General features: G+C 38.2%; 1 protein-coding gene across 3 annotated transcripts in view; it reads right to left on the bottom strand.

Moving 5' to 3' along the window:
• The window catches only part of LOC149943621 (teneurin-m-like), a 280,977-nt gene extending 257,566 nt beyond the window's left edge, over nt 1–23,411 (bottom strand). For all 3 annotated transcript variants that reach the window (XM_090175899.1, XM_090175900.1, XM_090175902.1), the window contains exon 1: nt 23,378–23,411. The gene's annotated coding sequence lies outside the window, so the exon portion shown is untranslated. The remainder of the gene's footprint in view (nt 1–23,377) is intronic.
• Between the last annotated feature and the right edge of the window lie 265 nt (nt 23,412–23,676).

The raw sequence follows: 23,676 nt of genomic DNA, 5'->3' as shown, positions 1-23,676 counted from the left end.
TTTAAGTATTATTTTAAGCAATTTGGCGTTTTTCTAGTACACGAAATTTATAATTTAATGAAGGTTAACCTTCTTGTCCATAGTTTTCCTAATAGTGTCCAAAGTTAGCACCCCCCCCCCCAGGCTAATTCAAAACTATTTTGTCCAATGTTTGACTTACTCACTTCATTTCTTAAAATAATTATTGTTTTAAAAATTCACAAATTTAAATACCAAAAACCAGAATATATTAAAAATGAACATTCATTATTTGTATTTCAAATCGTTTTAAAATTGTCTACTCTCAATTTGTGTTTTTAAATTGAATTTTACAAAAAGTGTCCATTCTTACCCTCACTCACCCTAGTAATAGTATAATATTGATGTCTTAAAACCATCAAATTAAAAATATATTGTTTGATTCACCCGGGTTTCACGTTTGGCGCTTTTAACCAGGTAATACCAGAAAATAGTGATATATCGAAACGTATTATATTTTAATTTCTTTAAACAATCTGTGAATTTAACTATTGTTAAAATGCTCGATACATCCTATAAATAAAATTAAATAATATGCAGGAGAGTGTTTGGGAATTTAGGGACTTCGATAATATTTCGATAATCCCTTAATCCTAATTATATTGAGAGCCTGTAATGAAAAATGGTCATGCAAATTTTACAAGTCGGAAAAAACTATATTTGAAATAATATATGATTAATGTAACAATGTAGAAATTTAAAATGGATTTAACTCAAATGCAAGAAAATGTTATAGCTATTTGGTTAAATTGTGGCTCAAACGTAAGTGCAAATTCCAAATATCACCAATTATTTAATTACATTCAACTCTTTTTAAAATATACACGATATCCTATAGATATTTGGTTAAATTTCGTTTCAAGTTTAAGCTCATGTTCCAAATAAAACGAAATATTTAATTATATTCAATTCATCGTAAGAAAATTGTTATAGCTTTTTTTTTTTCAAGTTTAAGTTCATGTTCCAAATATCGCGAAATATTTATTAATATTTAACTTACCGTAAAATATACAAGGAAATACGATATCTATTTGGTTCAAGTTTAAGTTCATGTTCCAAATATCACGAAATATTTATTAATATTTAACTTACCGTAAAATATACAAGGAAATACGATATCTATTTGGTTCAAGGTTAGGTTCGTGTTCCAAGTATCGCGAAATATTTCATTGTACTCCCTAGCTTTTACTGAATTATCTTTGAACAAGACTACAATAGAATCAATATATTAATTTAGAAATTTTCGAGTAAATCTAACGAGTAAAATTAGAAAAGAGGGATGTAGTTTCACAGGGAGGTGATTTCTAATCAGTCATCGTAGAAAGTCAGGTAATCCGTAGTGGGAGGGGATTGATTTGAAATATAGGGCTCTCCATTGATTGTAGCGCCCTCTTCGTTGCGGGATTGACCGGCAATATTGAGAAACACGAAACCCGCCGCGATACGAGAGACAACCCAGAAGAAACGAGGCAAAGGCTGGCTGGAGAGCGAATAGCTAAATTACTGTGGCGAAATTGCTAAGCCTTCGCATTAGTTGGCATGGAAACGCCGGTAAATAGATAGTCGATCCACGCGCGCCGATAAACTGGGTGCCTTGATTGAGTGACTAGCTTGTTAGGGAACGTGTTACGGGGCATTAGAATTCGGGTTCGAACCCGTCGCCAGATTAAGGCCTCCGCAACCACGGGCCTCTAAACCGGGCCCGTCAAAAACTCGAACACGTTGCCTCATCAAGTCAACCTACGCCGTGGACTGAGAAATCCGATTAGAAAGCGTGGAGACGGGATAAAACGAATTATTATGCAACCACGGACGTTAAGCAAATGAGTTCGGAATCTCGTATGTGTGGGGGGGGGGGGAGGTTAGTCTTTAAATTAATGTTTATCCCGAAACGGTCCGTCCTCAAAAATTAAGCCGACATCCGTTCGTAGTCCGTGCCCCACAAATTTCATCTTAATCCTTTCCCTTCCACGAATTTTTTAATATACTCTTCATATAAGTGACGTCGCTAAGGTGGTTTAGGGGGGCGCTGAAATATTTCTGAAGCCCCATTCCTAAGATTTCTAAAAAAACCCTCCTTTAATCTTGACACAAAGTCGTACATTTTCAAAATCATGACACTGACGAGGTATATGAAAGTTATTTAATTTTAATTTAATTTAATTATTTTAATTTACTGATATTTCGGATATTAAAGTGTAATTAAAATCACGGTCAATTTTTAGGAATAAAATCTATTTTTAGTTTAGTGTATATTTCGTTATACACCTTTAATTCTTCGTTCCCTGGTAACTCCCTTTAAGTCTAAGGAATTTATGAAATGTTTTGTAAGCTTTGATGAAAAGAGTTATTTCTGAAATACCTACCAAACTTGAAACTCTGGAAACGCCACTGCTTCAAACGAATGGAAAACCCGGAAGGTTTTGTAGTGTTTTTATTTAAAATTTCCGAAGGATTCCGACGAAGATAAATCAATAATTCAATTTATCTCAAAATATTTGTTTAGCAAACTAGAAATAATTAATTAGCTTCCTACTTGACCTAATTTCGTTATCTATAGAATCGGAGACGTGTTTACGACACGACGAGATAATTAATAATACACGCTGTCGCCGTCTCATGAATCAAAATTAAAATAAACGTCCCAGATATATGTAATACCTACGATATATTTAGGTCAATCCAACATTTAAATCTATATTTGCATTGGGCTTATTTAAATTCGTTTTTGAATCCGCGTTTGATCAATAGATGAAATATGAAATTCAGTTTGTTAAAATTCTGTCTCGTGAAGACTCACTTCCCCTACGTCATAAGTTTGACAGAGTGGGAAATTAGTAGAACGAACGCCTTTATGACGTAGGGGAAGTTAGTAGTTAGGGGGAAATGACAAAAAAAAAGATGATTTTATGACGTGGAAGAGAAATGGAAGGTAATTTCCATCCTCTGATTTACGGTTTGTGGTAGAATGATGTTTGGAATTTATTAGTTGATGAACGAATTTAATATTAATTTTTAAAGTACCATCAATGTTGCAAACTTGCAGATGGCAAATAGTATGTAAAATAGTGGCATTTTCCGACCTGCAAATAGTAGACAGGAGCATGTATACTTATATAACAAGAGATTTTGATTCAGATTAAAGAATTAACCTTTCAACTTGTACTTGTTGTATTCCTGCTAATTAAAGTATAATGTTACTATTATTAAATAAATAGTTTAAGATTTTTAAATAAATAGTTTAAGATTTTTAAATAAATAGTTTAAGATTTTTAAATAAATAGTTTAAGATTTTTAAATAAATAGTTTAAGATTTTTAAATAAATAGTTTAAGATTTTTAAATAAATAGTTTAAGATTTTTAAATAAATAGTTTAAGATTTTTAAATAAATAGTTTAAGATTTTTAAATAAATAGTTTAAGATTTTTAAATAAATAGTTTAAGAATTTTAAATAAATAGTTTAAGAATTTTAAATAAATAGTTTAAGAATTTTAAATAAATAGTTTAAGAATTTTAAATAAATAGTTTAAGAATTTTAAATAAACTATAGTTGTTTTCAGCTTTGTACATGTAGTGAAATGTTAACAACGTTTGTCATCGAATTAAAAATTGATTTTGAGCCAAATATCTGTAACTTAATTTTTAATTTAAATCTCAGTTTGTGGCCAACAAAAAATATCGTAATTCCACTACCAAATAAGGTTCATGATCATTTAATTTATTGAAAAATTTCACTTATGGTAAATACCCAAAATATATCACCTATAAAACAAATTATCAGTTAAAATTTAAATTAAATTCAGTTTTACACGTTACACACACATTAGGTAGTTAGAAAAGAAGCATACATACTTTAAATAAAAATACTCCAAAAGCGTGTTTATGAAAATTGTTTGGTAAAACAAAAATTCTGAACAAGGAGTCTTTGTAATTTAAATCACCTTTCTTCTATGAGAATAATAATTACAGAATTTTAAACAAGTCACTTTACAAGTTTCTTTAATTAAAATTCAGTAAAATTATAAAGGTAACGAAATGACACGAAAAATGCGAAACGTTTCCAAACTGGCCTAACATTTCGGGGTTAGAACGACGACCCAGTTAAAAGCCAGCCCACCCTTCGAGATAAAACCACTGGCCACTTTTCTAATCAAAATAATAGAACTAAGGGCAAACGCTGTTCAAGAAAAATAATTAAAGTTGACAGTGTCTCTCGTTCTACTTGCCAGAGAATATTGTACACCTTCTTTCTCCGCTCAGAAATAGGTCTATTTGGGTCAAAAGAGACAAAAATTCGTGGCTTGGTGGGCATTTTTCTCGTACAGCGCGAGGACGGAAGGTGAGAAACAAAGTTTCGTCGGGCTAAACTCATTTAGGGAATGTAGGTAATGGCTGAAAGTCATTTGCTGCCGCGAAACTTTGCTCGCACCTACCCGTAATAACTTCAGCCCGGTGCCTTATACAGAATGCAGATGGAATAAAAATGAGATTATGCTGTGGCCCAATAAGGCGCAATGAAATTAGCGCTACAACTGCCCAAGCAAAAAAGGTTAAATTTCTGTTTTAATAACATTATATGGTTCTTTAGGATGATTGTAATTTATTATGCTATTTAGTTTTTACCGAGTTAGTTAAGGGGAATGCTAAAAGTGTAAATGTTGAGTTTGTATGCTCTTTTAGACAGCTAAATTAATAATTTCATTACGCAGTTTCCATTAAAGAAATAAAAGTGAGCTTAATTACACGCTATATGCTAAGGGTGAAAAACTTTATATAAAAAATGTACGATAAATACGGAACACTGATGGAAAATGAACAAGTTTCAATAATCACCGTTGAAATAAATCTAAGCACGTGCTAGCTTGGAGTGAAACAATAATAATTTCCAAAACAAGCAACAATTTGCACAATTAACATTTTGACGACGATGTCACAAAAAACCCATATTTAAACAAACATTTTGACAAGTGACCCCGACAAATTTTACATACATATAATTTCCGTACTAACTGTATTTCCTCACTAACTCCCCCCCCCCCTTGTAAATTTGACCCATTTATCGGTTTGGTCAGTGTTTTATATGAATTTAAAGGTTTAAAATGTTTTACCTTTTGGCCTCTTAAAAACCATATTTTTAATATTTTTATTTTATAAATTTATTCAAAGCTACTTAAATTTCATTGTTGTAAAAGTCGCGCTTTCATATCAATCACATTAAAAAATTCCAGTAGTGCGCACTCAAGCTCATGAGGTAAGGCTTACACCATAATCCTTTGAGTTCGAGCTGCCTTCTAGCAAAGATAATGTAGAACTCCGATTGACGATTTTGTAGCTAAGCGATTACCCACTTCCGGCCCGGGATCTCCGAACAATTGACCTCCATCGGTTGCTGTAGGGCGCTACTTATAGTTAACTATGGAACAGATTTGTTCGGAGTTCCGGCAGGAAGTGGGTAAGCGCTATTGACCACACGCCAGCAAGTGATTTCCAATTTACGGCACGAGGTCTATAGTATCTTTGGTTCTTGTGAAGGTTGAAAAAACCTCATAGTATTTTTTTTGTTTCATGAAAATGTATGTACCAAAGTAACTTCTCTTAATTACAAAATTTGACAAGGCGTATGTCCTATTAATACCGGAATATTAAATATTTTCTTTTATTACCATGGTTGACTAAATTTAATAATTATTTAAAACAAAAGATCTACTACTTCATGGTTATTTTCATTTAAAATCACTCGGAAATGGTTGTTCTAATTTGTTAAAAGACAAGATCCCGTCCTTTATAATAGGCGGTTCAATAAATGCCGCTCTTTTTTCCTCCCTTACGCGCATGCGCGAGTCACTGAATAAAATAGTCACGTGTTTCTGTTAGTTTTATTTGCAAGGCTAAAATTGATAGCGCACGCGCGATTTTTTATTCAGGAGGTGCGTGCGAAATTGAACGAGCCCTTCTACATCGAAACATTAAGCAGCGCGTGCTTTAAGTACGTCCTCGCTCTCTGTATTACTACTTCTAGGCAAATCGCTGAACAGTTTTTATTTAAGCATCTACAATAAGCTATGTTTACAACCTACATTCCAACAGCGAAACAACACAATTTAAAACACACGGTTCAGTCCCTACACTAACTATTGCTTTAAAATCCTCAGAGAGGTTCTGGGGATAGAGACCTTGCCAACTCCATGCAAAAGGCGTTGTTTCTGCGAGTTGAGTAAATATAAAAAATGTATTCGCGACCGAAACGAGCCCAGGTGGCGTAACGGCGCTAGCTTCTCCGAGGTGGCGCCTATGATCTAGCGTCTGCTACCGACTAATTGAAAAGTCATAACAACGTTTTTTAATAAATAAACTTATCATAATAAAAACAAACGATGCAAAAATTATATTAAAATGCAAGTATCAATATTTATAATGTCAAATTTTCCAATAACGATGAGGAAAAATCAATAGCGTCTGCTTTAGCCGCTACCTATCTAGGTTTCAATGGTGAACCAAAGGGGGCGTAACGACATTTTTTGGTCGCGAATACATGAAGCTAACTTATTGACGTCACATATGCCTCAACAAAAATAAAAATAAAATATAGAAAACGTATGTAGATCATATATCAGGTTTTAAAAGTCGCTTGATGACTTAGGCCTAAGGTGGTGCCTTGGGTATTAGCCTAGCTGATTATTATAGACAGGAATTCATACCCTCTACTTGGAATGCTTATCCTGCCATATCTCGTATGGTAAGATCACTCTGACGGCTTTGGCCCCGCCTACCAGAGAAAATCCCCTCTGCGTGCGCTCCCCTCTCCCGTTGTTGTTTGTTAAGTTAACATAGTGACGTCAAACAACCATCAGCCACATCGAAACGAAATAGGCCACGATAAGCATTCCAAGTAGAGGTATGGATTCCTGTTATAGATAATACCCACCCTTAATTTCTTTGTCGGGTTACCCGTTATTTTGACTTAGCATTTTCACCTCTAAAGACACGATAAATTAAAAAACGCAAAAATGCAATTTTAGTTGTAAATACAAATCCATTGGAACAGAGGCGGAAATAAAATTAGAGAAAAAAACTATACAGCAAATAAAAATGAAATATGTAAATAAAATGAAAAACAGAATAGAAAGATTAGAATTCGAAGGATTCTAATCCCATCGGCGATTTCAGACTCTAGATATAAAAGGTGGACAATTCGGGACGGTGAAAAATTGCCGAGTGTGAAAACGCGAACAAGAGTGTCCTAGCTTCCTTCTAAGACCTGCCGCGTCTATATCGTCAGCAGAGTTCCACTTCAGGATCGCGACCTCAAATAAGGCTACGCCAAAGTCAACATCGACAAGCTAAGAAGAAAGCGTAGTGGAAAGAGACGGTAGCGTCAGGGTCGCTTTGTCACGTTAAACTGTCCGTTCTCGGCTAGTGCGAAAGGGGGAAGATGAAGGATAAAGGAACGCTTTTGTTGTCAATGGGATTAAGCTTATTTGGAGAAGGAAGCGAAAGGGCGAATTAAGGAGGACGGACTATTGAGGCAGAAGGCGCCCTTTCAAGTGGGTTTTCCCCTCGTGGCATGAATAATACATCTCCGACGTACCAGCCGCGACACTCAACTGACGATTCGTTCGATTCGAAATCTTAACTGACAACGCTACGTCGCGAATGTCAGGTGATACGGGGGCTTAAAATAGAGTTTGAGCAACGAACGCGCCTAGCCTAAAAATGTACGTCTACCAACGATACTAACGCTACTTTCGAGAGACCGTCGAATCTCTACGAGTACGCGTTTGACCGCGTAATTTGATTACACTCTCGTAGCCCTTCTAATGATATTTGGTGGAGTACGCGAGTAGCGCGGAGAAAACTTAATCCCTTTCCGTTTTTATTAAAGAAAAACGTGGAAACGAAATTAATGCGTAGTTCAATTGGATTTAATTCTTTAAGGTGATTTCTTCCTTAGGAAAAGGGAGAGAAGCTCGTTAAAACTGCTAAAAATGCTCCGTGGTTTCCGTCTGACTGCGCACGAAATAAAACACCCTCGGAGAGTCTTAAATATAATTTATGACGGTGATTCTTCGCGCAGATCCGTCTGAAATTTCATTTTTTAACTCGGATTACGCGCCAGGGAATTCTTCCCGAGAAGATCGTTTTAAGGAATTAATCTTTAACCTTCGTATTCCATCGAAAATAAAATAAATTTGAATTGTTTATTAATTGGATTCTTAGAACATTCATTGTTACAGAGTGCGGAAATGAACAATTGAAAATATTAGAAATTTCGGAATCGGGACTGATATTTTACTCGGTTTAGGACTGAAATATACCAATTTTAATAGACACATGCACGTAGAAACGCAGCAATAAGACAAGCGATATTTTTAAGATTATAAAAATACCTTCTTAGGTTCAAATATCTTTATCTGTTTACTATCGACAAGCGTGTCACTATCGGCTTAATATCGACAGGCGTGTCACTATCGGCTTAATATCGACAGACTGTTATACAATTGGTTGAATATCAACCGACGCGTTACAATTAGCTTAATATCAACCGACGTGTTGCAATCGATAAAATACCGACAGTCGTGTTACAATCGGTTTAATATCTACAGACGTGTTGAAATCTGTTCGATATCAACAGACATGTAATGTGTTGCAATCTGTTCAATCTCAACAGACATGTAATGTGTTGCAATCTGTTCAATCTCAACAGACATGTAATGTGTTGAAATCTGTTCAATATCAACAGACATGTAATGTGTTGCAATCTGTTCAATATCAACAGACATGTAATGTGTTGCAATCTGTTCAATCTCAACAGACATGTAATGTGTTGCAATCTGTTCAATATCAACAGACATGTAATGTGTCGCAATCTGTTCAATATCAACAGACCTATAATGTGTTGCAATAGGTTTGAATACCAACAGATGTGTTATAATCGGTTTAATACCGAAAAATTTTAGATATCGGTTTAACACCGAAAAATCTTATAAAGCGGTTTAACACTGAAAAATCTTAGAAATCGGTTTAAACCAGAAAAATCTTAGATATCGGTTTAAACCAGAAAAATCTTAGATATCGGTTTAAAACAGAAAAGTCTTAGATATCAGTTTAACACTGAAAAATCTTAGATATCAGTTTAACACTGAAAAATCTTAGATATCAGTTTAACACCGTAGATATCGGTTTAACATTGAAAAAATAGATAACACCGGAAAAATATGACCTATCTGTTTAGCACCGGAAAAAAGTTTTGTGTGCTATAGTTTCCTGTTAAAATTGTGTTCGTCTTTAAATATCGATAAAATCGTCGCATCAATTCATTACAATAAAGAAACTTGCTGACAGGAAATAACGACACAAAATGATCAGAGTCCAGAGTGTCGTAAAATTTAAACTCAATCAAAAGATATAAAATGGAACCACAAGAACAAACGAGGCGACATTTTCATCTTTCGTCCCTCTGGTGGCGAGTTCGCGAACTAAATGATATTCCATTCCGAAGATGAAAAAGAGAAAATGACAATTTCTATTAAATATACCTATATAATGTCGTGTTAGGGAAGGGATCTACCTCCCTTCGACCATTTTATCTCTGCTTCTAGATGTCGTAAAAATGGTTTCAACCATTTATGGCGAGGTTGGAAGCGTGGAGGAACGGGGAAAAAAGCTTTCCTTCGATGAAAATCCCTAACGAGTCCCCAGCGTCTCATAGGCGGTTATATAATTCCCAATCTCATTGGTAGGGGTCGCTTCGGGAGCCCCCACACTCATCTGGGTAATGGCCATTGTCGTGTCGCGCTAGGCTCGTATTTCAGTCACACGCGCCAGTCCTGCCCCCTTATGGTATGGATAAGAAGTTGCCAAATATCGCCACCGAAATGGGGCTAGAAAAAAACATTGATACATTTCGTAACGCCGAACAATTGGTTCCAAATCAGGGTGAAGGTAGAGGGTGTTCAGACTAGTGTTGTTAATTTTCCGGAAAAATGAAATGCAAAAAATATTTTCCGCAAATCGGGAAATATAAAATTGAAACGTAAATTACTTTTAAGGGTTTTTAATGTTTTTAACTTTTTATCGATATAAAATGTCTAATATCAGTAAACATACTACAAAACATTAATAGTGTTACATTGTTAATCAGTTTAAAGCTAATCTAGAAGTTTAGTTTTACTTTTAGATTCGAAAAAATTAGGCGAAAATACCGCTTTATTTAAATTTGCAAACAATATTAGACTAATCATGGAATTAAAACTGTTTTTATTTTCTTCGGAAAATTTTCCGGAAAAAAGGCATCGGTCATTTTCCGCGAAAAAGTTTCCGACTTACAACACTAGTTCAGACTAAACAACTTTGATAGTCCAATTAGTTTGCTAACCCAATTTGTACAACTAATTGGCAATGCATTATGAAACAGCAAACGTTCGTACACGTTTTGGGGGATCAGCAGGAAAATGATTTAGGGTAGGTCGAGGGGCAGGTCACTTCCTTGATTAACGACGCACCCCTCAAAAGATTAAATCCGATTTAATCGTGATTATTTTGGTTAAATTCAATTTAATCACGATTAAGCTGATTAAATCCGATTTAATCGTGATTATTTTGGTTAAATTCAATTTAATCACGATTAAGCTGATTAAATCACGTTTAATCATGATTAGAATGTTTAAATCGGATTTAATCATGATTAAATGATTTAATCTGATTAAAATCATTAAATCTGTTTAAAATTATTAAATCCTGATTAAAAATTATATCCTGATTAGTTTGATCAAATCGTACTTTAGTTTTGATTTTAATGATAAATTATCGATTCGGCCGATTATATTGATAAAATCGTGATTAAAATAATTAAATCTAATTAAAATGATTAAATCTAATTAAAAAGACTATATCATGATTAGAATGATTAAATCTCGTTTAAATGATTAAAACCTGATTAAAAAGATTAGATCATGATTAGAATGATTAAATCTCGTTTAAATCGTGATTAGATTTTTTAATCTTGATTAGATTTTTTAACCTTGATTAGATTTTTTAATCTTGATTACCCTGATTTAATCATTTTACTATGATTAAGACGCACCCAAAATGGATGTGACCTGCGGCCTGCCCCTCGGGGTAGGTGACCGATTTTTGGGTGTAAAATTTGTTTGAGGTATAAAATTATTTGAAATTCCACCAACCAAACTAAAATACTCCTTGACGTTATGAATGAGGAAACTTTGAACCCGTCGTCTGCTTACTATCTAACATTGCTATTATCGAAATTTGCTAAAGTTCATACGGAACACGGTAGAATAAAAAACTTACAGACGAAAATGAAAAAAAAGGATAATCCCATTGGAGGAACCCATATCGTACTATCGCGCCACACTAAAATTGAATATCAACGCATTGTTTGGTGGAAAGGTGTGAGCAACAAACGCTGCACCCCACACAAGGAGAAGCAACCCGTCAAAAGTCGTGCATTTTATTGCGTACAGTTTTCATTGGTTAGACGCATTAGCGCCTGCTGCCGTCGGAAGGGCAAAATTCGGAAATTGTATTCCCCCCGCCCGTAAAACGTTCAGCGTGAAGGTTCGTCCAATGAAATTTGTACACAACACTGCGTTTGCGTGTTTAAAGGCTAGCTGCGTTCTCCTTGCGTTTGTTGCTTCTAGGTGGAAAGGTGTGAACAGCGTAAGATCAGCAACCAATTGGTATATCGGATATGAACAATTTATTTGGTAACAATAAAATTGCGCAGTCTGAACGGTACGGAGTCGTCGGAGTAACCTGACAATGCCTACAAATAAGTGGAACGCGGTAAAGTTTGCTTTCCTTACGGATAAAATCAGTGTCGTGTTTTGGTGAAGTGGCATTGACTCTTTTTTTTTCATTGGGCAGCTTCCCCTTTTATCACTTTGGTTTCTTAGTTATATCGGCGAGTCCTTATAGCCTTGGCTGGAGATTTACCAAAAACCAATATTTTCGCGCCTTCCTAAAGGATCCAAGATCTCAACTCGAGAAGAAAGATGACTATGATTAATAAAGATTCGGTCGCTTTTACTCTGAGCGTTAAAATTGGATGGCCGTTGAATGATTCCCCTGGGTCGAATAGAGGTTTTTTAATCTTTGGGTCATTTCTTTGAATTGGGAAAACGGCGCCTGATCGAGCAGTCAAGAAGCGGCTTGGTCTAACCAATAAATGTCGACTGAGAAGCGAATTCAAGTTTTTCTTTGAATAAATTGAGCCACGTTCATACTTATCCCTAAAATCGCTTCGTTTAGATAACTAGTTTTCAAAACCAGCGTGAGAAATCGCTCTTGTTATTTCGCTAAGCAGCTTGGCCAAGTCGGTTCGCTTAGAATCGCTTTCATAACGACCAGGCGGGGAAGTACAATTGCTTATATTTTCAAAAATAACGAGACTAAAATTCGAAATTACGTCAAATAATATTACTGTATAGTGTATATGTATAGTAAACACGGTTAGCTAATTATTTTGGGGTAAATTTTCGTTGTTTAAAAATTCTGGTTATAGTTTGAAATCCCTTTAGGCCTTGGCTATAACAGAACCGGGATGGAGAGATTTCGCACTTGTGAATTAGCTTAAAACCCAGTTTAGGTCGGTTTGAATGTCAGTTTTGACCACCGCGATAATTCTTGGTTCACACGTGCGAAATCGCTTCACCCCGGTTCACTTATAGCTAATTATGAAACTAATTTTGAAAATTCTAAAATTTATACCAAAACCATTAGTTAATCATGTTTACTATACATACAGTGATATTGTTTGACAGAATTGTATTAATCTTGAATTTTAAAATATTTAAAGAGTCATGGTGGTTTTAATACATTTATAATTAAAAGATACACTGATACTTCATGATTATGATTAAAATTGTTTAATTACAATATTCATAATATGCGGAAATAAGCCGCATATTATAAATATTGTAATTAAACAATTTTAATCACACTCGCTTCATTTTATAAACAGTTAATTTGATATTAATATGATAATTATTTGCTATATTGACTTAATATAATATTTAATGCGCATTTAAAAGTATTTCAAATTTAGAGCAACACGCAGACCAAAAATAATAATAACGAAAAATTGTGAAATTTTGCAAAAAAATAAACTAGATATTCCACATTAAATTTCCCTATAAAACAGTTATTCTGAAATCATGAAAATTAGTAAATTTAAAAAAAAAAACGTGCAAAAATTCCATACAAATAAAAAACTTTTCGAGGAGTTCGTAAGATAAGGAGATTTAAGTTTATTTTAAGCCGATAAATTAAACAGTTATGGCTAAAAATTAACTTTGGTTTACTAAAGCCAGTTTAATAGGGTTCTCCTGCGGATGGAAAAGCCGTATTAACTAAGTAGTTTCGTGCGGAATAAACCGTGATTGAGACATAAAAGAGGAAATCTAAAGACGTAAGGCGAAAGCGCGAGCCCAAAATAAAGTGATTAAGTTAAAACCGGACTTACTCGGGCTGGCACAAATCCCATTGTATATTCAAGAGCCACCAACGAAGGCCGATTAAAATTGCAAGACACACTAGAATGTATACGAGCCATTACCAGAATACCCGGCTAAAGGACAGGGACTTTGCTTAAATCAGGGCTTCGCGAAAAATCTGACGTCATAGTTGGCCAAGCCTAGAAATCGCCTATAGTGTGTTTCCCTAAATTTCCGAAATAATAAAGGTCTATCAAGGGGTTTCCGAGTTAAAGACGCCAAAGACCACGCCGAGCTGAAAGTTAGGCAGGGCCAAAGCGAAGCCTCCGAAATTTTAATCATTTCTAATAAGGTACGCTAGTCTCTCATTAATCCCGCCTGCTAGTTTCAAAGGGCGACTGTTCCGTAAAATAATTAGCCCCGGGCAATAATTGACTACTAATTAATATTCTTAAGGAGCTGCATCATACGGCTGGACCACTCTTAGTCACTCCCACGCGGATATTTAAATCGGTCTTTACAATTTCAATATCTTCATATCCGGAAGATATATATATATATATATATATATATATATATATATATATATCACGGAAGCAGACGACGCCAAAGACGGTGAACCATAAGCTAACTCAATTAATTTCTAAATAACGGCTCGGTATGGATAAATGCAACATTCATTTCGAGTCGTCGTTAACTAAGGTCATTTTCGTCGAGTTGCTAAGCCGAGATCGCCTTCGGACGGGGTATTAGGTAAGGTCGGCAGCGAGGGTGGCTCGGGCGATTTTTCATATTTTCAGAGCGCGCTTACTGAAGCCGAAACGAACGAAGAGACTGAAGACTTCGAGCTTAACTTGGCGGGCCGTAAAAGCACTAATCAAAGCGGATTAAGTCCCGCTAATAATAAAGGAAGATACCGGTCGAGTTTATGCTTGGCAAATTTAATCAAAGACTCGAAAGCGGTAAGTTGAAGGCCAAAGTCCAGCGTATTATATACCACGAGCGAAACAGTCGCGACGCCGTATAGAAGACGCGAAGGGGGGCAACTGAGCCGCCACAGGATGACCCTTTAATGACCTGGTTTCGGAGAAGCTATCAAGGAAGTCTCTAATTCCGCGCCATCATTCCCCCTTCGCCTAAGTAAACAGACATTGCTCGAACGCGCTGCTTTTCCCAAATGGAATGGGGACCTCTAAATCGGGTCCAACGGATCTGATATTTTCCGCGTACCGCCATGATATCCGCGGAAGGAGTTGAACCATTCCAGGTTTAAGTAGCGAAAGCCAACGCGGACAAAAGTAAGGCTACGTCGATTTGCGTTTCATGAAGCTAAGTGAATTTGCGAGGCCCCTGGTGACTGGGTACCGCGTTCATTGAATCAATATGAGAAATTGTCGATATTTGATTAGTTGAAAATCGGAAACGTACGTTATTTACGGGAACTTGCAACGCGTAAGCAAACCGTGTTATTCTAGACGAACTATAACCATTTCAAAATAACTTAGAATAAAAAAATAAACTTTTCAAAATAAAAAAAACACCTCGAACAACATAAATCTATACCGGAAAACAGACAGAGGACAACAGGACCATCATTGCGGCGACGTACGACTGGGCCCGGCCCCACCTACAAATTTAATGGGAAACAAGTTCGCCAAGAAAGTGATAATATTATTTCGTTGCTATTGTACCATTTAAATAGGGCAATTTAATCATAAGCCTTATATTTGCACGATATTGTCCATTCAAGAGCGACCCTAGAAGGCCTAGAACTACTTCCGCCTGTCACCCTTGAAATTATCTTACCCGCAACGCTCCCTCTGTCCGAAAAAAATGGTTTTGGAGAGGGTCGTGTGACGCGTGGAGAATTCTACAATTCTTCATACTCATTATTCCTAATCACGGAAATTTTCACTAGCAATGGGAATGTCAGCGGCGGCGGCAGACACAGATCCCCATTTCAATATTTCATTCTCCCCCTAAAGGGAGGCATATAGGCAACGAAATAAAAATCAGTTCAATTAGCTCTGCATGTCTAGAATTGTTGTTACCTTAGACAAACCGAGATAATGTTAGAAAACTAAAAAAATACGAAAAGGTAGAAAAGTAATTAAAATAGTACAAAACATACCGAGGTACTTGGGTCCAATAGATTTCTAATGTTACCATGACCCCGCCTAATATTAAGTCTGGTGACGACCCTGGATGAAACTTTTATTATACCACGTTTCTTCATCGGGTTTAAAAGTTATTTTAACGGGATTAAAAAAAAACGTTTTACGAGGTGACATGGTGCCTCGAGTATTTATTACAATTCTACCGTGTTCAAACTTTTTAAACAGGTCATTCATCTTTAAATAAAAATTCCGAAACTGCTTCGACATATTAAATATTTATAGACACTCAATTCGCGGACCCAACACCTTTCGAATTCTTTAAGACCAATTTTAGCGCTATAAAAACTGCGTCAACTCGCGGGGGAAATTACCGGGAACACAACGACCAAACTCTCTCGGGAATGGCCGCGTAACAGCGAGTTTTCAAAGGGATGTTTCGCCGCATACCAACACGCGTTCACTTCCGAGGTACTATTCACAGATACCCAATTCGAAGGCGTCTAGATATTCGCCTTTTCGCGAAAGTTCGAACACAGCGCCCTTTCCTGGCACCGGAAAAGGGTCAAAGAGCGATGAGGAATGTCTCTCGGATGACGACGGAAGGACGGAAGGTTGAGAGAGGAATAGCTACGGGTGCAGCTGGCAGGCTAAGTAGTCGGGGGGTAGGGTGCCTCATTAGACTAAAGAGCCCGGCGATTCGGGGGCTGAAAGCGACGGGGATCCTGGCGAAGGTAAAAGGTTGGGCGCGGAAATCAGTTGGACAAAAGAAGGTGAAGGCACACGATGGAATTTCCAGGATTCGGAGCGACGGGACGCGAACCGGTAGGTCAAAATATACCGAAGCGACTGGTAGGCCTGTAATCGGGCTCGCCTAATTAAATACAGAAAAGCGAAGCGCGATTATTACGGCGATGAGAGCTCGCGGGAATCGCGGGGGGGAATCGCGGGGGGGGGAATGACGGCCCAAAAGGCCATTAATCGTCTTGCTCGACAGCACCCGAAGTTTGGTTGAGCAATTTTCTTTCGGTGTCGTACGACTTCGCGACTGAAACAGCCACCGGGCATTACCGTTCGAAGTAAGTACTTTGCGTAACGTCACTCTACTTATCATGGTTGGCGGTGTCGGGTGGCTAGGGTCAACCGTAGGCGGAATTTGGTCCAATCCCGCGTGACCGAAAGGAGTTACGCCTCCGACGTCGTCGATGGAAGTCGGGTAATTTCGAGTAATAGCGGGGTTTCTGGACTTATAACGTGAACCGCCGCTTCAGAGCTACAAGCAAAATGCTAATTGCGCCGAAGGAGGTCTCTCCGTCTAAATGAATCCGTCACCCCAAATTTCTATCCCTAACCGAGTGATTCGGCCTTAAAGCAAAATGGCACCAAGAATCTGCTACGGACGGGTGGCGGCGACAGAGAAGGTTGGCGGGAAATTAGAGAAAAGGAAGGTTTCGTTCCCCCATCCCGAGATACAATAACTATTTCCACTCGCTCCTTATAACGTTGTTATCCCTATTCAATCAGAATAATTGGATTAGATCATTAAGGCAGGCTACCGCGTCACTCCCTTTTCTGCTCCAAATATTCCCCGTTTTTAACTTTTCTCGACGCTAGAAACACCCAGTTTCTCGCCAACTACCCTTCTTGGATGAAAGCGCCGTATCTTTCGCTCAACCCACCCTCCGACATAGACTTACGCGAAAGGGAATAAATCTCGCGGCGTCAGTACCGCGATGGCGTATGTTGAAAGTCGTGACTTAACGGGAGACGGTAACTGGCCGCTTTTAGAAGATTTTTATAGCGTGGTTAAAGTCTCCTCTTAAACAAACCAAAGGGCGAGGGTATAGAGCGAGAAATGGCGCTTAAATTCAGCGCGCAAGTTCAAGTAGAAAGTCATACACGCGCGAAGGAATGCGCACGAGAAGAGGCGGACTTTGGCGGAGGAATGAATAGTCGGTTCCGAGGGCATCGCTTCGAGGTGTGGAATTAATCGGAATCCCCCGAGTTTCGAGGGTTTAAGGGGACGATCGCCAATCCCGTTAAAGTATTCCTTCGAAAGGGTTCCACTTCTAACGCTACCCGCAGGATCAAGTAGATTACAAACTTTCATCACGGCAGGATGAATATGTCCGAATTTGCCTCAGAGCCCTTCACTAACAAAGTTTCCGAATTAATCCCGGTTACGAGATGAGGAAGGAGATTTTCAAGTGGAAGAAAACGTCAATTTAAAATTATTGTTCGATATAAATGAATTGTAAACCCATACTCAACTAGTCGTTGCTACGGATTGTTTGAATTAGTAACGCGATTACCTCGCTACGGGCATCCAAATATTTGACGCGCAATAGGCGTCTCAATAAAAGCAGATCAGCGAGTCCCCAAGGAGTGGTAGAACTGAGAGCGTAGAATGGAAAGCTACGTTTTATTTAGTCCTTGTCTCTTGGTTTTTAAGCGGTGCCGAAAATAAGACCACATTTTAGACGGTAAAAGTTTTATAAAAGTTTGAAAAAGGTAAAATTTTACCTTTATATCATATAAAATTTATAATTTACTTCGACCAGGACGCACACGTGTGCAAAGGCTTGCCTCTTTTGTGAAAGCATGGTGAAAGTGAAACGCAAAATCTATTTTACAAGTCGGATTGAAGTTGGCTTAGTTGGTTGGTTACCGGTTGAATTGGCAATCCTGTTACCACCGAACCGAAAATATTTCAGATCAGTGACTACATCATGGGAGAAGCAAAAGGAGAGCGGCGTTTATTGGGATAAACTTTCAAAAGTCATAGATAATGGAATCGACTAAACTTGGAAAACCAACCACGTTTTCACGGCTAAATCTTTTTCCAAGTAATTTATTCGTTAACCTTTTACCTTTGCGAATATAAATAAACCAAATCGAAGGTAATTTTCCGAGGCTTCAACTGCAGCACGTCATGTTAAAAACAAATCAATACTGAAGCGGTAACAAAACGTGAGATAGGCGGCTCTGATTGCGAAACTTTGAAACTGCGATTGCAAATCCCGTTTTCCATACGCGCACGGAGAAATTTCCCCCGCGATTAAAAATTACTTCCTCCGAAGAATTTTGAACCAAAGACGCGACTTTAAACCGTTTACGTAATCCCATTTAAGCCAAGCGCCTCCGAACTCCCTCAACAATAATATTCTTCCGACATTCCAATCTACGAAGTGGACGAGATTTTTCATTATTATAACAAACTGGGAAACGATTACTAGAGGAACAACCGTCGTAAAGGAAGGGGGGTTGAAACGAGTACCTCACGTACGAACAATTCGCGCACCTTCAACCCTGCTCTTAAAGCCACATCGCCAGAAATTGGAAAAGTTTACATTTTAGCCTAAATGGTCGTTGAATTCTTGAAAGAGGGCTGAAGGCTGACTGGGTCTTCGTCCGCGTGGTGGTTGAATCGCGGAAGGAAGTCTAAATCGCGCCAGGGAGAGGGTTAAGATTCGCGGCTAAGTCCGGGGGAACCAGGGCTCCCTCAATTTGTCACTTCTGTCCGATCGGAGTCCTATCAACGGGCTCGAGTCAAACGCGCAAACCGGGCTCTGGGACTCCGAGGGAAGGAGCGATTTAAGTCTAAATCCGTAGAGGACCCGGGCTTTGAAGCTTTCGCTCGTAAACGCTCCTTCGAATAGCCTCACCTGGCAATCGCGACTCTCCGTACAGCCTCGGTGAAGGCTTCAGCCACGCCGTCTGGTGACGAAAGATTCGTGGCGGGTCGCGTGAGCAACTACCAGTTCCGACAATTAGGGAGAGCGCCCCGGAGTACACCTTGTTCCGGAGAAATGTCCAGAGATTGCGTTTAAGGTGAGAAATGAAGGCATATAGAGCGAGACTAGCCGAGTTCCCATCCGAGGGGGGGAGGGAACGCCCGAGATAGCGCTAGTTTCGCTTCGAGAGAAGCGCGGGTAGGGAGGGCGAGGGGGTAGAGAGGGCGAGCGCCCAGGGAACGGAGGAAAGGGCGGTCGTTTGTACCGGGCTGGTTTGTAAAGCTCGCCTCGAAAACAAATGGTGCGAGCCTGCAGGTTCGCTTAATGATTTTAGAACGACGTCCGAGAGTGATTAAAAAAAGGCTCTCCCCTCCTCTCACTCGAATGTTTAGTCAATTAGATTAACGCGAAGCAAAGGTGGAGATGGAGAAACGGTGTTTACCGTTTGACGTTCGGAATCTATTCTAGTCACGGTATAACCTATTACACCTCGCTTTCCCATTTTATATTATAGTATTACGAAATGATTGCCCAGGCCGAAAACGTCTAGATTCTCCGAAAATGACAATGTAGTCGGGGACTACAGGAAGGCGTCACCGGCCGAATATAATAATAAATTTGTAATAGAAGTTTGTAGGCTGCCTCCCCTGTGGCGATCGTTTCCTCTTCTGCGAAACACGACTAGAAATCCGCGCTTCCAAATCCGAGCCCTAGTTGGATCTTTAATATCGGTTTTGTTTAATGAACGGGTTCCGCCATTAATGAAATTTGCCAGGGTCACAGCCAGAGCCACCGGACAATGACTGTTTCCTCTGGCGTAATGGTTAAAGCTACTAATGGTCGCTTCTAGCTGCTGCCCTTAATTATTAGATAAATCACAAATGCGGGTCAGACCTACCGACTCTCGTTCCTCAGTGTATTCGGCTCAACCAAGTAGTTGGATATCGAATTTTAACACCTGGATCGTACCTCGGATTTTACACTAACCTCATATTGTAATAATCTGGTAATAATATCATATTTTAAATACATCTCGTTGCGTAGAACCTCTTAAGAAATCGACAAAATTATTTCTTGAAATATCGGGAAATTATGATACATTATGACTCAATAAAATTAGAGGCCATGATTTAAAACAATAATAAGAAAATATTACCCAATTCAATTACAATATCACCACATGATCATGTTTCCACTACAATATAAAATTTTTGATTCATTAAGAGTAAATACACATGACCAGGTTTTTTGTAGTTCACCATAAGATCAATGAAATTTCTAAAATTAGTGTTGCACACTGTAGTAACTGCTAATTTTCGTCAATATCACCCCTGGGTCGTCAAAGTCTACCCATGGTCATCAATGTTAACACATGGCCTTCAATATCACGTTATGACCGCCAATGTTACGCCATGGTTACCAAGGTCACACCATTGTTGCCAATATCACTCCATGGCATGGATTGAAGTATCACAAATTTGACGTCAGTGTCACACCATGGAAAGACCGTCAGTATCACACCATATAATGAAAGTTAGTGCCGAAACATACCATGAGGGTCACACCTTGAACATCTGTGTCACTCCTTATACGCAAAGTCGGTACAACCCCATGAACCTTATTGTTATGCAAAGATCGTCTATATCACCACATATAATGAAGTCAGTGTTACCCCATGACCATCCGTATCAGCCCTTGTGATGGTGTCACCCAGTTCGATGTGCACTCCTTTTAGAAAGACTCACAAGGAGACGACCCGAGGTGTAACGCACCGATTTGGTTCAAACTCGGGGGTTTTGTAGACCTTCATGTAACTTGAAACAACCTAAACGGAAATGTCTCCATAGGCAACCGTTTTGCCATGGCAACCAAAAATGTTTTTGACAATACAAAATGGAAATTTTCCTATTGAATATAAAATGGGATTCTGACCAAAGATTTTAATCAACTTCGAACTTTTTCATTATTTTCTTATTTATATTTTCTATTTTTAGCATTTTCAAAAATTAAATTTTTTTACAGGGGGTACCCTTAATATTGGTCAGATTCCCATGTTATTTTCTATGGGAAAATTTCCATTTTGTGTTGTCAAAAACATTTTTGGTTGCCATGGTAAAACGGTTGCCTATGGAGACATTTGCCTTTAGGGTGTTTCAAGTTACATGAAGGTCTACCAAACCCCCGAGTATGAACAAAATCGGTGTGTTACACCTCGGGTCGTCTCCTTGTCAGGGTACAATAGCAATAGGCCAAAATTACAGGAACACGTTCTTCAAGCTTACAGTCACGTTCTGAAAAACCTATGGTGGATTTTAAGGGAGGCGTCTATCAACATCAACCGAGAATCAATATTCTCGGAGAACACATCCCAAGGAGAACAATTTCGGTGTCGACATGGCCACTTGACCTCGAATGCGCGACGTGAATATTTATGACTGGTCGTCAGGACACGCAAATTACGGAACCAGCAATTCCTTTCATCTGCGCCCGATAGCGCCCCAATTAGAGAGTTTCAGAGGGTTGCGGTTGTCGCGTTTATTTTTGAAAGCGCGTGACATCTTCGGCCATCTTAGGCCAGCGGCAGTCCGTTTATAACGTATTACGTAATAAATATTAGGAGCGGAAGATAAGTCGGGTGGCGGTGGGCAACGACTACTAAGTAATTACGGCTCGTCGCGCTTAACTCAATTCCAAATGAAAACCAGGCTGTGTCGAAATTTAAGAAAACGTCAAAGCCCGTCAGAGGATTCATTAGCGAAAACTCCCGCTCTCCGAGTGTCAAAATTTCCCGACAAGGCGCTTAATAAGACGACCGACTAAGCGTAAGGCCTGGTCGAAGGCCGGCCACCCGTTCTCCCGAGAAGACGCGTCGTTACCAGGGTAAGGTGGCGCCCCTTCTCGCCGAGTATAACGACTTTATTTAAGCTGTCATTTTTAGAGCAACTTTGGCGATGGAGTTTTCGGGCGCTAAGTGCTTTACACTGTACATACCGTCGCTTTAAATCGCCAGAGACAAATTCTCGGTATATCGGATAACGCGAAAGGCTACACGCCGAAACAAGCATTCGCCTTTAATTCGGTACTTCTGCCGCCTCTTTCTTCGAGGATTAAACTTTTACGGCGAAGAGGCGATAATGGTCTTGTCAAAAAATAGATTAGGTAAACTTTAAAGCGTCACGGGCCGTTTTCAGTTTAGCTTCGGATTTAGGCCTCGCCTTTCCGCGAAATATCCAAACTGACGAGAGTTTTCTGTTTATAAATAATCTTACTATTTTCGAAGCTGTTTCAATATACTGACTCGTTTACTTTAACCATTAAGTGGATACTTTCGCGTTCGTTCCGGAACAAAGTACACTTTCTCTACCCGAAACTATTCGACTACGCCGGTGGTTATAATTACTCTATACCGTACACTATTGTTCAAGGGCAGCTGGGACTTTCAACTCCTCCTTAAACTTTGCTGAGTTTAACGGTAATAGTAAGTGTAGGGAGCTGTTGGCTCGCGTGGCGTGAAGGGCTTACCTACGCGTTGTAAACTGGCCATTGGTTATTGGCTAGTTGACTTAGGCCTATGGTGGTGCCTAGGGTATTAGCAAAGCTGATTATTATTATTAATATTATTAAAACCGAGAGTAAATAAGATTAAGTTATTTGGTCAGACGTTTTTAGAGATGCTCTATTTCAAATACAAAGTGTACACTTAAAATGCACTTATTAGTTATTACCTTTTATTAAATATTTTAAATATGGTTATGTCACAGGAAGACTAACTATTCCCCAGGACATAATTGGTGTAAAATGACGTCAAAGGCGGTGGTTTATACATTTGTAAAGTTTGCGTACGGGATTTTCAATCTCAAAGTTATTTTAGAAATCAGAAACTGTATTTGGGAGTTCAGAGTACAATTTCCGGGTTGAATTCCGGTTTTGTAGGATGATTTCGAGATTTTGGAAATTATCTCGTTCAAAAGGCTACCATATCTCTAAATCTCAGAATAGACGAATGTTATCCACCATTTGAGTACACATCGAAGGTATTTTGAAATAGATTCTTACCTCACTAGATATATGACACTACGTCGTCAGCCAGGCACACGTCAGTTATATTTTATTTAAATAGTTTGTAATTACACTATTCAAAGTTTAGTCAGTCAAAGTGATAAGTTCTTTTTGCTTTTACATTCAGATATCTAAAATAGAAAAAAAGAAATAACACTTAGTGTGAAAATACATTTTCCAAATAACATTATTTAAAAGAAAATTACTTAATATTGTTATTTCAAACTACCAAAAATCAGCAGAATAATGAAAAGTATATTGGGATTCAAATGGAGCCCCAGGGCTCCATTTATTTT

Source organism: Leiobunum rupestre, chromosome 5, assembly GCF_980474605.1.
Source record: "Leiobunum rupestre chromosome 5, qqLeiRupe1.1.hap1, whole genome shotgun sequence".
NCBI lineage: Eukaryota > Metazoa > Arthropoda > Arachnida > Opiliones > Sclerosomatidae > Leiobunum > Leiobunum rupestre.
The sequence above is the reverse complement of the archived record's forward strand: the minus strand, read 5'-3'. Positions and strand labels throughout refer to the sequence as shown.